This window comes from Nicotiana tabacum, chromosome 20, assembly GCF_000715075.1.
Source record: "Nicotiana tabacum cultivar K326 chromosome 20, ASM71507v2, whole genome shotgun sequence".
Taxonomy (NCBI): Eukaryota; Viridiplantae; Streptophyta; class Magnoliopsida; order Solanales; family Solanaceae; genus Nicotiana; species Nicotiana tabacum.
This window is the reverse complement of record NC_134099.1, coordinates 64,777,200-64,787,409: the sequence shown is the minus strand read 5'-3', so window position 1 is coordinate 64,787,409 and position 10,210 is coordinate 64,777,200. Positions and strand designations below refer to the sequence as shown.

Sequence of the window (10,210 nt, the reverse complement as noted above, 5' to 3'; positions counted from 1 at the left end):
AGCTCGCCCTTCTTCACAAATCTCATCACGCCCTTCATAGGCGACACTCGAAGCAATACCCGCTCACCGACCATGAATGCCAAGTCATGAACCTTACAGTCCGCAAAACTCTTTTGCTTGGATTGAGTTGTACGAAACCTATCCTAAATGATCTTGACCTTGTCCAAGGCATCCTGCACTAGATCCGTACCCAACAACTGAGCCTCTCCCGGCTCAAACCATCCAACCGGTAACCGACACCGTCTACCATACAAAGCCTCATAAGGAGTTGTCACGACCCAAACCAAAGGGCCGTGACGGGCACCTGGTGCCTTACTCAACCGAGTACCAACATAACATATCTTTCTTATTATACTATCTTGAGTAAATGAGCCAGAAACCCGTCATGAGATAACAAGAATAAAACGTAAGGGAATACTCAACATATGACGACCCAATATGATATACAAACTTATACATGTGACATACGGGCCTATAAGGCCGACATGACCATTTGTAAACTCAACACATAGGCCAACAATGCCATACAAGTATCCATAAACCTGACATCTGTCTACAAGCCTCTAAGAGTACATAAAATCATAAAGGTCGAGAAATGGACCTCCATACCAATCAATACATATCCAAAGTATACTGACCAAATAGGCAACTCCGGAGCAAGTGGAGTGTACCAACACCTCCGTTGAGCTGATAGCCTACTAGAAAGACTGTCAACCTATCAATCGGGACCTGCGGGCATGAAATGCAGCGTCCCCAGGCAAAAGGGACGTCAGTACAAATAAAATACCGAGTATGTAAGAAAGGAAAGCATAAACAAGAACACTAATGTAAAGAGGGATAGAGGAGATACAACCTGTAATATATGAGTGCATCTAGGGGCTACTGACATGAAATGCATAATACATATATATACATAAACTTTAAAAACATAAGCCTCTGTGGGCATCATCATTATCATATCATACCCGGCCTCAAAGAGGACTCGGTAAAAACGTACCCGGCCATCAAAAGGCTCGGTAAAATTGTACCCGGCCACGTGGAGCTCGATAAATCCAACTGATCAGTGGTTGCACAATAGGTGTCATACCCGACCTACTATAGCGCTGCTCGGTAGAGTAAAATAGATGCTATATATAATGCATGCTAGACTCATGGAATCATGTTCTAAACCTTTTGGAGTGACTTAAGGTCGTTGCACCTTCGATTAACATTATGGACATCATACCATCAATATAAGCTTCTATAGGATTCAAGGATCATACATACTTGCTTAAAATAACTTTATAAGGAAAGAACAACATGGGCAACCTTAGTTTCTAGGAGTAGATCCGTTATGAAATAACGTATTCATTTCACTTTAGATCATGCCAAAAGAAATAAGGAAGTGCCTTAACATACCTTAACCATGGTGAGTCCTTAATACCTCCCAAGCTACTCTTCAAACAACTCAACTCAATCTACATTTGCATAAGGAGATTCAAAATCAGTGTTGAATAAAGGCTATGTCTGCAACATAAACTTGTAGCTCGTTTATATAAATCCGGGCAGCATCTCCCCTATAACAAGATCCTCCTCCAATATCATATACCAACAACAATTACCAGAGAAATCCAGCAATACATAATTATCAATAACAAGACACCATAAAACAACAACAAGTCATAACTATTTTACGACGAGCGACAAGCTCCAATTGAAATTCGTGTACCCCATATCATCCCTTATAGACTTTTTACTTTAACTTAATAGTATCATTAACATGATAATGAAGTCATTCATTAATAATTCCAGCCTTATACCATATATCCATAACAAAGAAAATGATCCACAACTCCAATTATTCTTAATTAGCAACTTTATTCAATAGTTCATGTCTAGTTCATCCATTTAACTTAACCAATGCCAAGATAACCGTAAGAACCTGTAGGAACACAATATAATTACCTCATACAATATATGTAAGTTGAAATCAATATTATATTTAGCTTACAATAGCCCAACATACCCCAATCAATTCATACCAAAAACGACAACTATAGTAGTGTCCAACACCCCGAAAATATTACAAAGAATGACTAATTCATAATTTTGCCATTACGTGGTGTTTCTACACACCATTTATCCTCCAAAAACTCCATTAAATAGCAGCAAAATATATAGACAAAAAGCTACACGAAACATCCCACAAAACAGACCATTACAAATCAAATAACTCGAACTCACGGCTTCCAATCACCATCCTGTGAGTTCTAACTATTATGAAATAAATTAATCGATCTTCCTTGATGTTTAAGAGCTTGAAACCAGAAATTAGGCATTTTTATTAACCTCAAAATACCTTCCAAAACTCAAACTACAAATAAAAAGAGAGGTTATATAGCGATGCTTACGTCTTGGGGATCGTTCTAATGTTATTGCTTCGTGATTTCGTGCCTCGAACGATAATCTTGTTGGATAACCTTGTGGAAAGCTTAAGGGTGAGGTTAGGGGTCTTATTTGGTCGATCTCTCTAGAATTATGAAGAAAGAGACGACATAGGAAGATATATATCCATTTTGGTTGAAAAGTCAAAAGGTGCTACTTGGCACCATCTCATTGGCCCTTTTTCAAATACTTATATCTTTTTATCCGGATGTCGTATAAGTAAACGGTTAAATGCGTTGGGAACTACATTTCAAGACCTTCAATTTGGTATATAATATGTCCCAAAAAGACCTCATATAGCACACGAAATTTATTACTCAATAAGCTTCATTACAAGGCAAATCCTTAGTCGGTTTTTCCGCAACTCAAATCCGATTTTTCTCAAACTTTATACTTCATGTACAAACATCATATATAGTCATATCATGGCTTTAAACTCATTTAAATCATGTTTAACAAGTCTCATATTCATCTTAACTTACTTAACACTTCGGTAAACCTTTCTTATCCTTGTAGAAAGATTTCATCCTTTTTGAGTTTACATTAGATAATCCTATAATGATAGTAACATCTGAAGTACGGGTGTAACAATATGTACCCTTATAAACATTTATCCTTGAATATTTAACTCTCAAAGGTTTGAAAAAAATATGGGACGTAAAATCACTTTATATACTTTCCAAGAGGATCTCATTTCTGAGCTTACATCAACAGACTTACGACGTACTTTCACGTACAAAAACATGGGTTATAACATTATTCCCCCCTTTGGAACATTCATCCTCGAATGTTGACTGATGCACTTCTCATTCTCATACCATGTGGCTCTTATGAATACTTTAATATTGTCCTTTGTTGTCTAGGCAATTGTTCTGTGGATAAATTTAAAAACCAAGGCATTTCCCCCTTTAGTCCTATTCTCACCCCGAGAATTATAGTCGGAGTTCTTCCAATCTTGTAACTTCGACTACTTTCTATGATGTATCATATATGACTATGTCCTTTTATTCACGACTCTTCTCTCCTTTTTTTCCTCCAGCTTTTTTCCAATCTCTTTGCTTCACTTTGTGAATACATATATAGAACTAAGATATGATCTCCCTCTGGGCATATATAAGTATATTTAAGCTCTTCACTTGGTACTTTGCTGAATGTACGACTATTGCTATATTTCGTTTCATAGCCTTGGTATTATTACCGAGGTATGCTACATAACTCTAGGTTTCTTTCTCATTGCTTGTCCCATAACCTGCCGGCGCAACCCTGCCATATTAGGAACATATAATTGACCTCGATATCTGATTACTCCATCTCACCCAGCCACATTAGGAACATATAATTGACCTCGATATCTGAGGACTCTGTCTCCTGTAATCTCAAATAGTGTCTTCTCATTTTGAGGGGTTGTATCTCTTTAATAATCTAGCACATGATCTTCATACTGACATTCCTTCACTTCAGTTACTAAAGAGGAGGTTTCCATGTCCTAAGTAGTAATTCTGGTACCACCTGCATCTAGTAATCGAATTCCAAGATTAGTTAGCAGATGAATCTCACAAGCTATCTCACTCTTCTATGCCTGTGCTAAACATAGATCTACGATTGGGGGCGTTGACTACTACATTCGCCTTCCCTGGATGATATAAAATATAAACATCATAGTCTTTTACTAACTCCAACCATCACCTCGGATGTAATACATTGTCACTAAGGCTTGCGTCTCATCGGGGAACATCTGAAGTGATTTTCTTGATGCACCTACGGACGATACTATACTTCAATAACTGCATTTTCATAACATCCCAACGTATTCATCTTATGGGGGCATTCTAATACCGTGCCATCCATAAAATCCCTTTTCGTTAAATCATTACTCAATCGAAGGCCCAAACGTCATTCTCTTAACTATTAAAATTACACCTTTATTCTACTACCAGGGCAATATTCCATCTCTTCTAATTGCTCATGTTCTTAGACTCCTCGGAGTTCATTCAGAGTGTACCGAGCTTTCTATAGCTCATGGAGAGCATCAGCCCTCTTGTTTTGACGGGTTTAATCTTGAGACCTTGCCTATTATTATCACCTTCTCACTCACATTTACCATACTTACCTTTAAATCTTGCACCGTATCTTCTACCGATTTCATAACCTCCCTTCTACATTGGTGGAATTCACATCCATACCTTAAAGCTCTACTATATTACTTGTAACCCTGGTGCATACACAATCTGGTGGGAGCTTCGTATTAACGTCTTATGAGGCTGATACTCTTCTAATTGCTTTGTCGTAGAGCTTTTATAGAATATGATTGTTGTACTATCTCTCTTATACCTCTGCTATTAAAAGTGCTCCTGCTATGGTTTGAGTCACGATTTCTATAATCGTCTGGGTCTAACAATCGGACTCATGATGTAACTTTCGAGCTTCCTCTTCCTTCTCAGCCTTTAATTAAGCTTAGGTTATCTTCTAATCTTCAGCTTAGGGTATTAGCTATTACATTAGCCTTTCATAGACTCTATGTAGCATCCATGATATAATCTTCTAACAATTCAAGCCTTTATTGATGACGTGGACTTAATTCTTTCTTTTAACTTATACCAGAGTCTCTTATAGCTGTATGAATGTCAACATATATGCTGCATGGATATAACTCTGAAGTCTTAAGTGCATTCACAACGTAATTAACTCTGGATCATTGATTGAATAATTCCTTTCGTGCCTTCTCAGCGTTCTTTAAATGTAAGCAATCACTTTTCCTGGTCATTATGCCTCTTGTTGCATGAATACTTGGATTATCTTATTGCCCACCAATACTTGAATTTCCTATAACTCATATGATCTCAAATATCACTTTTGACTTCCCGTTCATTAGTCACGATAGGTGCCACTTTCTTATGGAGTGTATACCATATTGTAGCGAGACTGTTGTTACAAGACCATTTCTTATTTATATCGTTATGCTTAAGTTGAAGCCTTCTTCCTTATTTCCTCAGCTAGTCTTTCTTTGTAGTACTTAAGGAGACCTTCTGGATCTTGTAAAGTTACAATCTTGTTATACTGTATACCCGAAGGAATTTTCGATGTTCTTACTCGCCTACAAACATCCTTAGTTACATACCTTCGTGCCCTTGTGCTCGTAGGGTTACTTCTAAACTCAGATGTTGATTGTCTCCTTAGTGGCACTCTCCATTATTCCCGTAACACTTATACGGTACCTTTAGTAACTCAACTCCTATCTGAATATTTCTCAAGGTTACGACATCATATCTGCGAGACTGAATTTAGTAGATTATGATTCACTACGTTTATCTTGCATGATCTGTTGATTTGCTTATACCCTCTTATCTAGCCATAACTAGGCTCTTCCTAAATCAACTACAAACTACTCGTTGATCCAATCTCATATCTATATTCCGCGTAATCTCTCTTTAGTTATTTATTTTGTCTTAAGTTACCTCTCGCACTGGCTCCTTATGTATCAAGTGTTCATTTGCACTTATTTATCAATGTCATTGGGTGCATAACCCTTACCGCTTCTCTCCGGCGTCATGCTTGCATAATGTTCAGGAGTCATATCATATCTATGGGATTTGAATAGATGCAATCTCATTCCTTTCACCCTTTTACCGGTTCCTCATTTACTATTCCATAGTTACCTCTTCATTTTTCCACATCTTCACTAACATCCTACTCGCCTTGCGGTAACCTCTCTATACCAGGGATAATTGAATTTATTACGCACAAGGGTGACACTTAATATAACTGACACACTTAGTCCCTTAAGCTTAACTTTGCTCCACGTGCTTGCTTTAGGGAAGCATCTTCCTAAATGAACCTTAAAGGTTATTCTTTTGTTGTCCATTTTATTATTTTCGGAATGTTATCTCTGAAATTCACATGATATCAACTATTATAAAATCCTTCAGTCCCTAATTCATGTTCAGTTTATCTTGTTCACCAGCCCATACTAATTTCTACTACTCTGGGGTCTAACCTTTCCTCCTGATAATCACGTTGAAGTCACCAACTCATTCTCGAAATAAGGATATGACTTTATGGCCTATACTCATTTATTGCCTCAAGTCCTGTCACCTCTTGTATTTTTCTTCACTCGACTATAGACTCTATCATCGTGTCATATTTTGATTTACTATTATCACTCATATATCATATCTTACTCATGATGCTTCATTTACTCTCTTCTTATTCTCCGGATAATATTTTTGTCTATCACTTTATTCTGAAACTTGAACAAAATGTTCTTTCACTTTTAGCTCCCCTTGCTTTATCTCACTGGATCTTCGGAATGCCTAACATTCTTCCCCCTTTTTTTACTCGGGGCTAGAGTCATACTAAGGGAAATATTTTTCCCTTCTAGGATCCCACTACCTATCTTCTGAAATTTCTGAATATTCTAGTATTCATATCTGATTGTACTATTCTAAAGTTCACCATCTAGGTGTCTCACAAGGAGATCTATTACCACATTTGCACTATCCTTCGGATACATTAGTTAATGATAACAATCCATCCATAATTTTTGGTTACTCTAACCCGAATTGAATCTGGATATCACCTTCTTCTTTTAAACTATATTTGTTAGCTCCCATAAGGCACAACTGAGATGGGTGTGGTCAATTGTATATATCACCGTTAGTATTGAAGGTAACACTAGTACTTATATTTCTCTACCTGAATTGTAAATAATGATAATCTTCATTAACTAGGTACCTCGTACACTTCGTCATCTTGCTTGTTTTACTCGCTGAAACTTGTGTCTAGTTTCCGATTCTCTTATTCCTTTTTACCATACGAGTGGATATATATTCTTGCCTTATGACTCCTTATCAAGAAGCTTACACATCTTAGTACACATATGATCTGCTGAAGACCTCATATTTAGTCATCATAAGCATTGTGCAAAATCGAGTTCCTCTGACTCAACTCTTTCGTATCAAAATTCAATCTCTTACCAACTATATTTCTGGATGTAGGTATAACTGTATTATGAATAAACAAAATTTAGAAGTTTGAATTCTTACAACTGAACTCTATCACACGATCTAGAACAAGAAGAAAGAGTGACAGCCCTAAATGCCGTGTAGCCTCCTGCTTATAAGTGTGGTGCACAACACACCCATAAACAAGACTCTACTAGACACGGCTTGTAGACTCCCTAGGACAGAACTGCTCTGATACCAATTCTGTCACGACCCAAACCGAAGGGCCGTGACGGGCACCTGGTGCCTTTCTTAACCGAGTACCAACATAACATACCTTTCTTATTATACTATCTTGGGTAAATGAGCCAGAAACCCGTCATGAGATAACAAGAATAAAATGTAAGGGAATACTCAACATATGATGACCCAACATGATATACAAACTTATACATGTGACATACGGGCCTATAAGGCCAACATGACCGTTTGTAAACTCAACACATAGGCCAACAAGGCCATACAAGTATCCATAAACCTGACATCTGTCTATAAGCCTCTAAGAGTACATAAAATCATAAAGGTCGGGATAAGGCCCGCCATACCAATCAATACATATCCAAAGTATACTGACCAAATAGGCAACTTCGGAGCAAGTGGAGTGCACCAACACCTCCGCTGAGCTGATAGACAACTAGGAACACTGTCAACCTATCAATCGGGACCTGTGGGCATGAAACGCAGTGTCCCCAGGCAAAAGGGACGTCAGTACAAAAAAAGTACCGAGTATGTAAGGCAGGAAAGCATAAACAAGAACATTAATGTAAAGAGGGATAGAGGAGATACAACCTGTAACATATAAGTGTCTCTAGGGGCTACTGACATGAAATGCATAATACATATATATACATAAACTTTAAAAACATAAGCCTCTGTAGGCATCATCATCATCATATCGTACTCGGCCTCAAAGAGGACTCGGTAAAAACGTACCCGGTCATCCTAAGGCTCGGTAAAATTGTACCCGGGTACGTGGAGCTCGGTAAATCCAACTGATTAGTGGTTGCACAATATGTGTCATACTCGGCCTACTATAGCGCGCTCGGTAAAGTAAAATAGATGTTATATATAATGCATGCTAGACTCATGGAATCATGTTCTAAACCTTTTGGAGTGACTTAAGGTCGTTGCACATTCCATTAACATTATGGACATCATACCATCAATATGAGCATCTATAGGATTCAAGGATCATACAACTTGCTTAAAATAACTTTATAATGAAAGAACAACATGGGAAACCTTAGTTTCTAGGAGTAGATCCATTATCAAATAGCGTATTCATTTCACTTTAGATCATGTCAAAAGAAATAAGGAAGTGCCTTAACATACCTTAACCATGGTGAGTCCTTAATACCTCCCAAGCTACTCTTCAAACAACTCAAATCAATCTACATTTGCATAAGGAGATTCAAAATCAGTGTTGAATAAAGGCTAAGTCTGCAACTTAAACTTGTAGCTCGTTTATATAAATCCGGGAAGCATCTCCCCTATAAGAAGAGCCTCCTCCGATATCATATACCAACAACAATTATCAGAGAAATCCAGCAATACATAATTATCAATAACAAAACATCATAAAACAACAACAAGTCATAACTATTTTACAACGAGCGACAAGCTCCAATTGAAATTTGTATACCCCATATCATCCCTTATAGACTTTTTACTTTAGCTTAACAGTATCATTAACATGATAATGAAGTCATTCATCAATAATTCCAGCTTTATACCATATATCCATAACAAAGAAAATGATCCACAACTCCAATTATTCTTAATTAGCAACTTTATTCAATAGTTCATGTCTAGTTCATCCATTTAACTTAACCAATGCCAAGATAACCGTAAGAACCTGTAGGAACACAATATAATTACCTCATACAGTAGATGCAAGTCGAAATCAATATTATTTTTTGCTTACAACAGCCCAACACACCTCAATCAATTCATACCAAAAATGACAACTATAGTAGTGTCCAACACCCCGAAAATATTACAAAGAATGACTAATCCATAATTTTGCCATTACGTGGTGTTTCTACACATAATTTATCCTCCAAAAACTCCATTAAATAGAAGCAAAATATATAGACCAAAAGCTACACGAAACAGCCCACAAAACAGTCCATTACAAAATAAATAACTCGAACTCACGGCTTCCGATCATCGTCCCGTGAGTTCTAACTATTATGAAATAAATTAATCAATATTTCTTGATGTTTAAGAGCTTGAAACCAGAAATTAGAAATTTTTATTAACCTCAAAATACCTTCCAAAACTCAAACTACAAAGAAAAAGAGAGGTTATATCGCGATACTTACGTCGTAGGGATCGTTCTAGTGTTATTGCTTCGTGATTTCGTGCCTCGGACGATAATCTTGTTGGATAACCTTGTGGAAATCTTAAGGGTGAGGTTAGGTATCTTATTTGGTCGAGCTCTCTGGAATTATGAAGAAAGAGACGACATAGGAAGATAAATATCCATTTTGGTTGAAAAGTCAAAAGGTGCTACTTGGCACCATCTCATTGGCCCTTTTTCAAATACTTATATCTTTTTATCCGGATGTCGTATGAGTAAACGGTTAAGAGAGTTGGAAACTAAATTCCAATACCTTCAATTTGGTATATAATATGTCCCAAAAAGACCTCATATAGCACACAAAATTTATTACTCAATAAGCTCCATTATAAGGCAAATCCTTATTCGGTTTTTCCGCAACTTAAATCCGATTTTTCTCAAACTTTATACTTCATGTAAAAACATCATATATAGTCATATCATG

The 10,210-nt window shown here is 37.0% G+C and overlaps 1 long non-coding RNA gene across 1 annotated transcript; it reads right to left on the bottom strand.

Annotated features, from left to right (window-relative positions):
* Positions 1-333: 333 nt before the first annotated feature.
* Positions 334-9,953, bottom strand: LOC142174847 (uncharacterized). Its single transcript, XR_012703929.1, has 5 exons — positions 9,749-9,953; positions 8,757-8,815; positions 7,999-8,089; positions 1,399-1,457; positions 334-729 (listed from the first exon to the last, which is right to left on the bottom strand). It is a non-coding gene; the product is annotated as an uncharacterized LOC142174847 (long non-coding RNA).
* Positions 9,954-10,210: the final 257 nt, after the last annotated feature.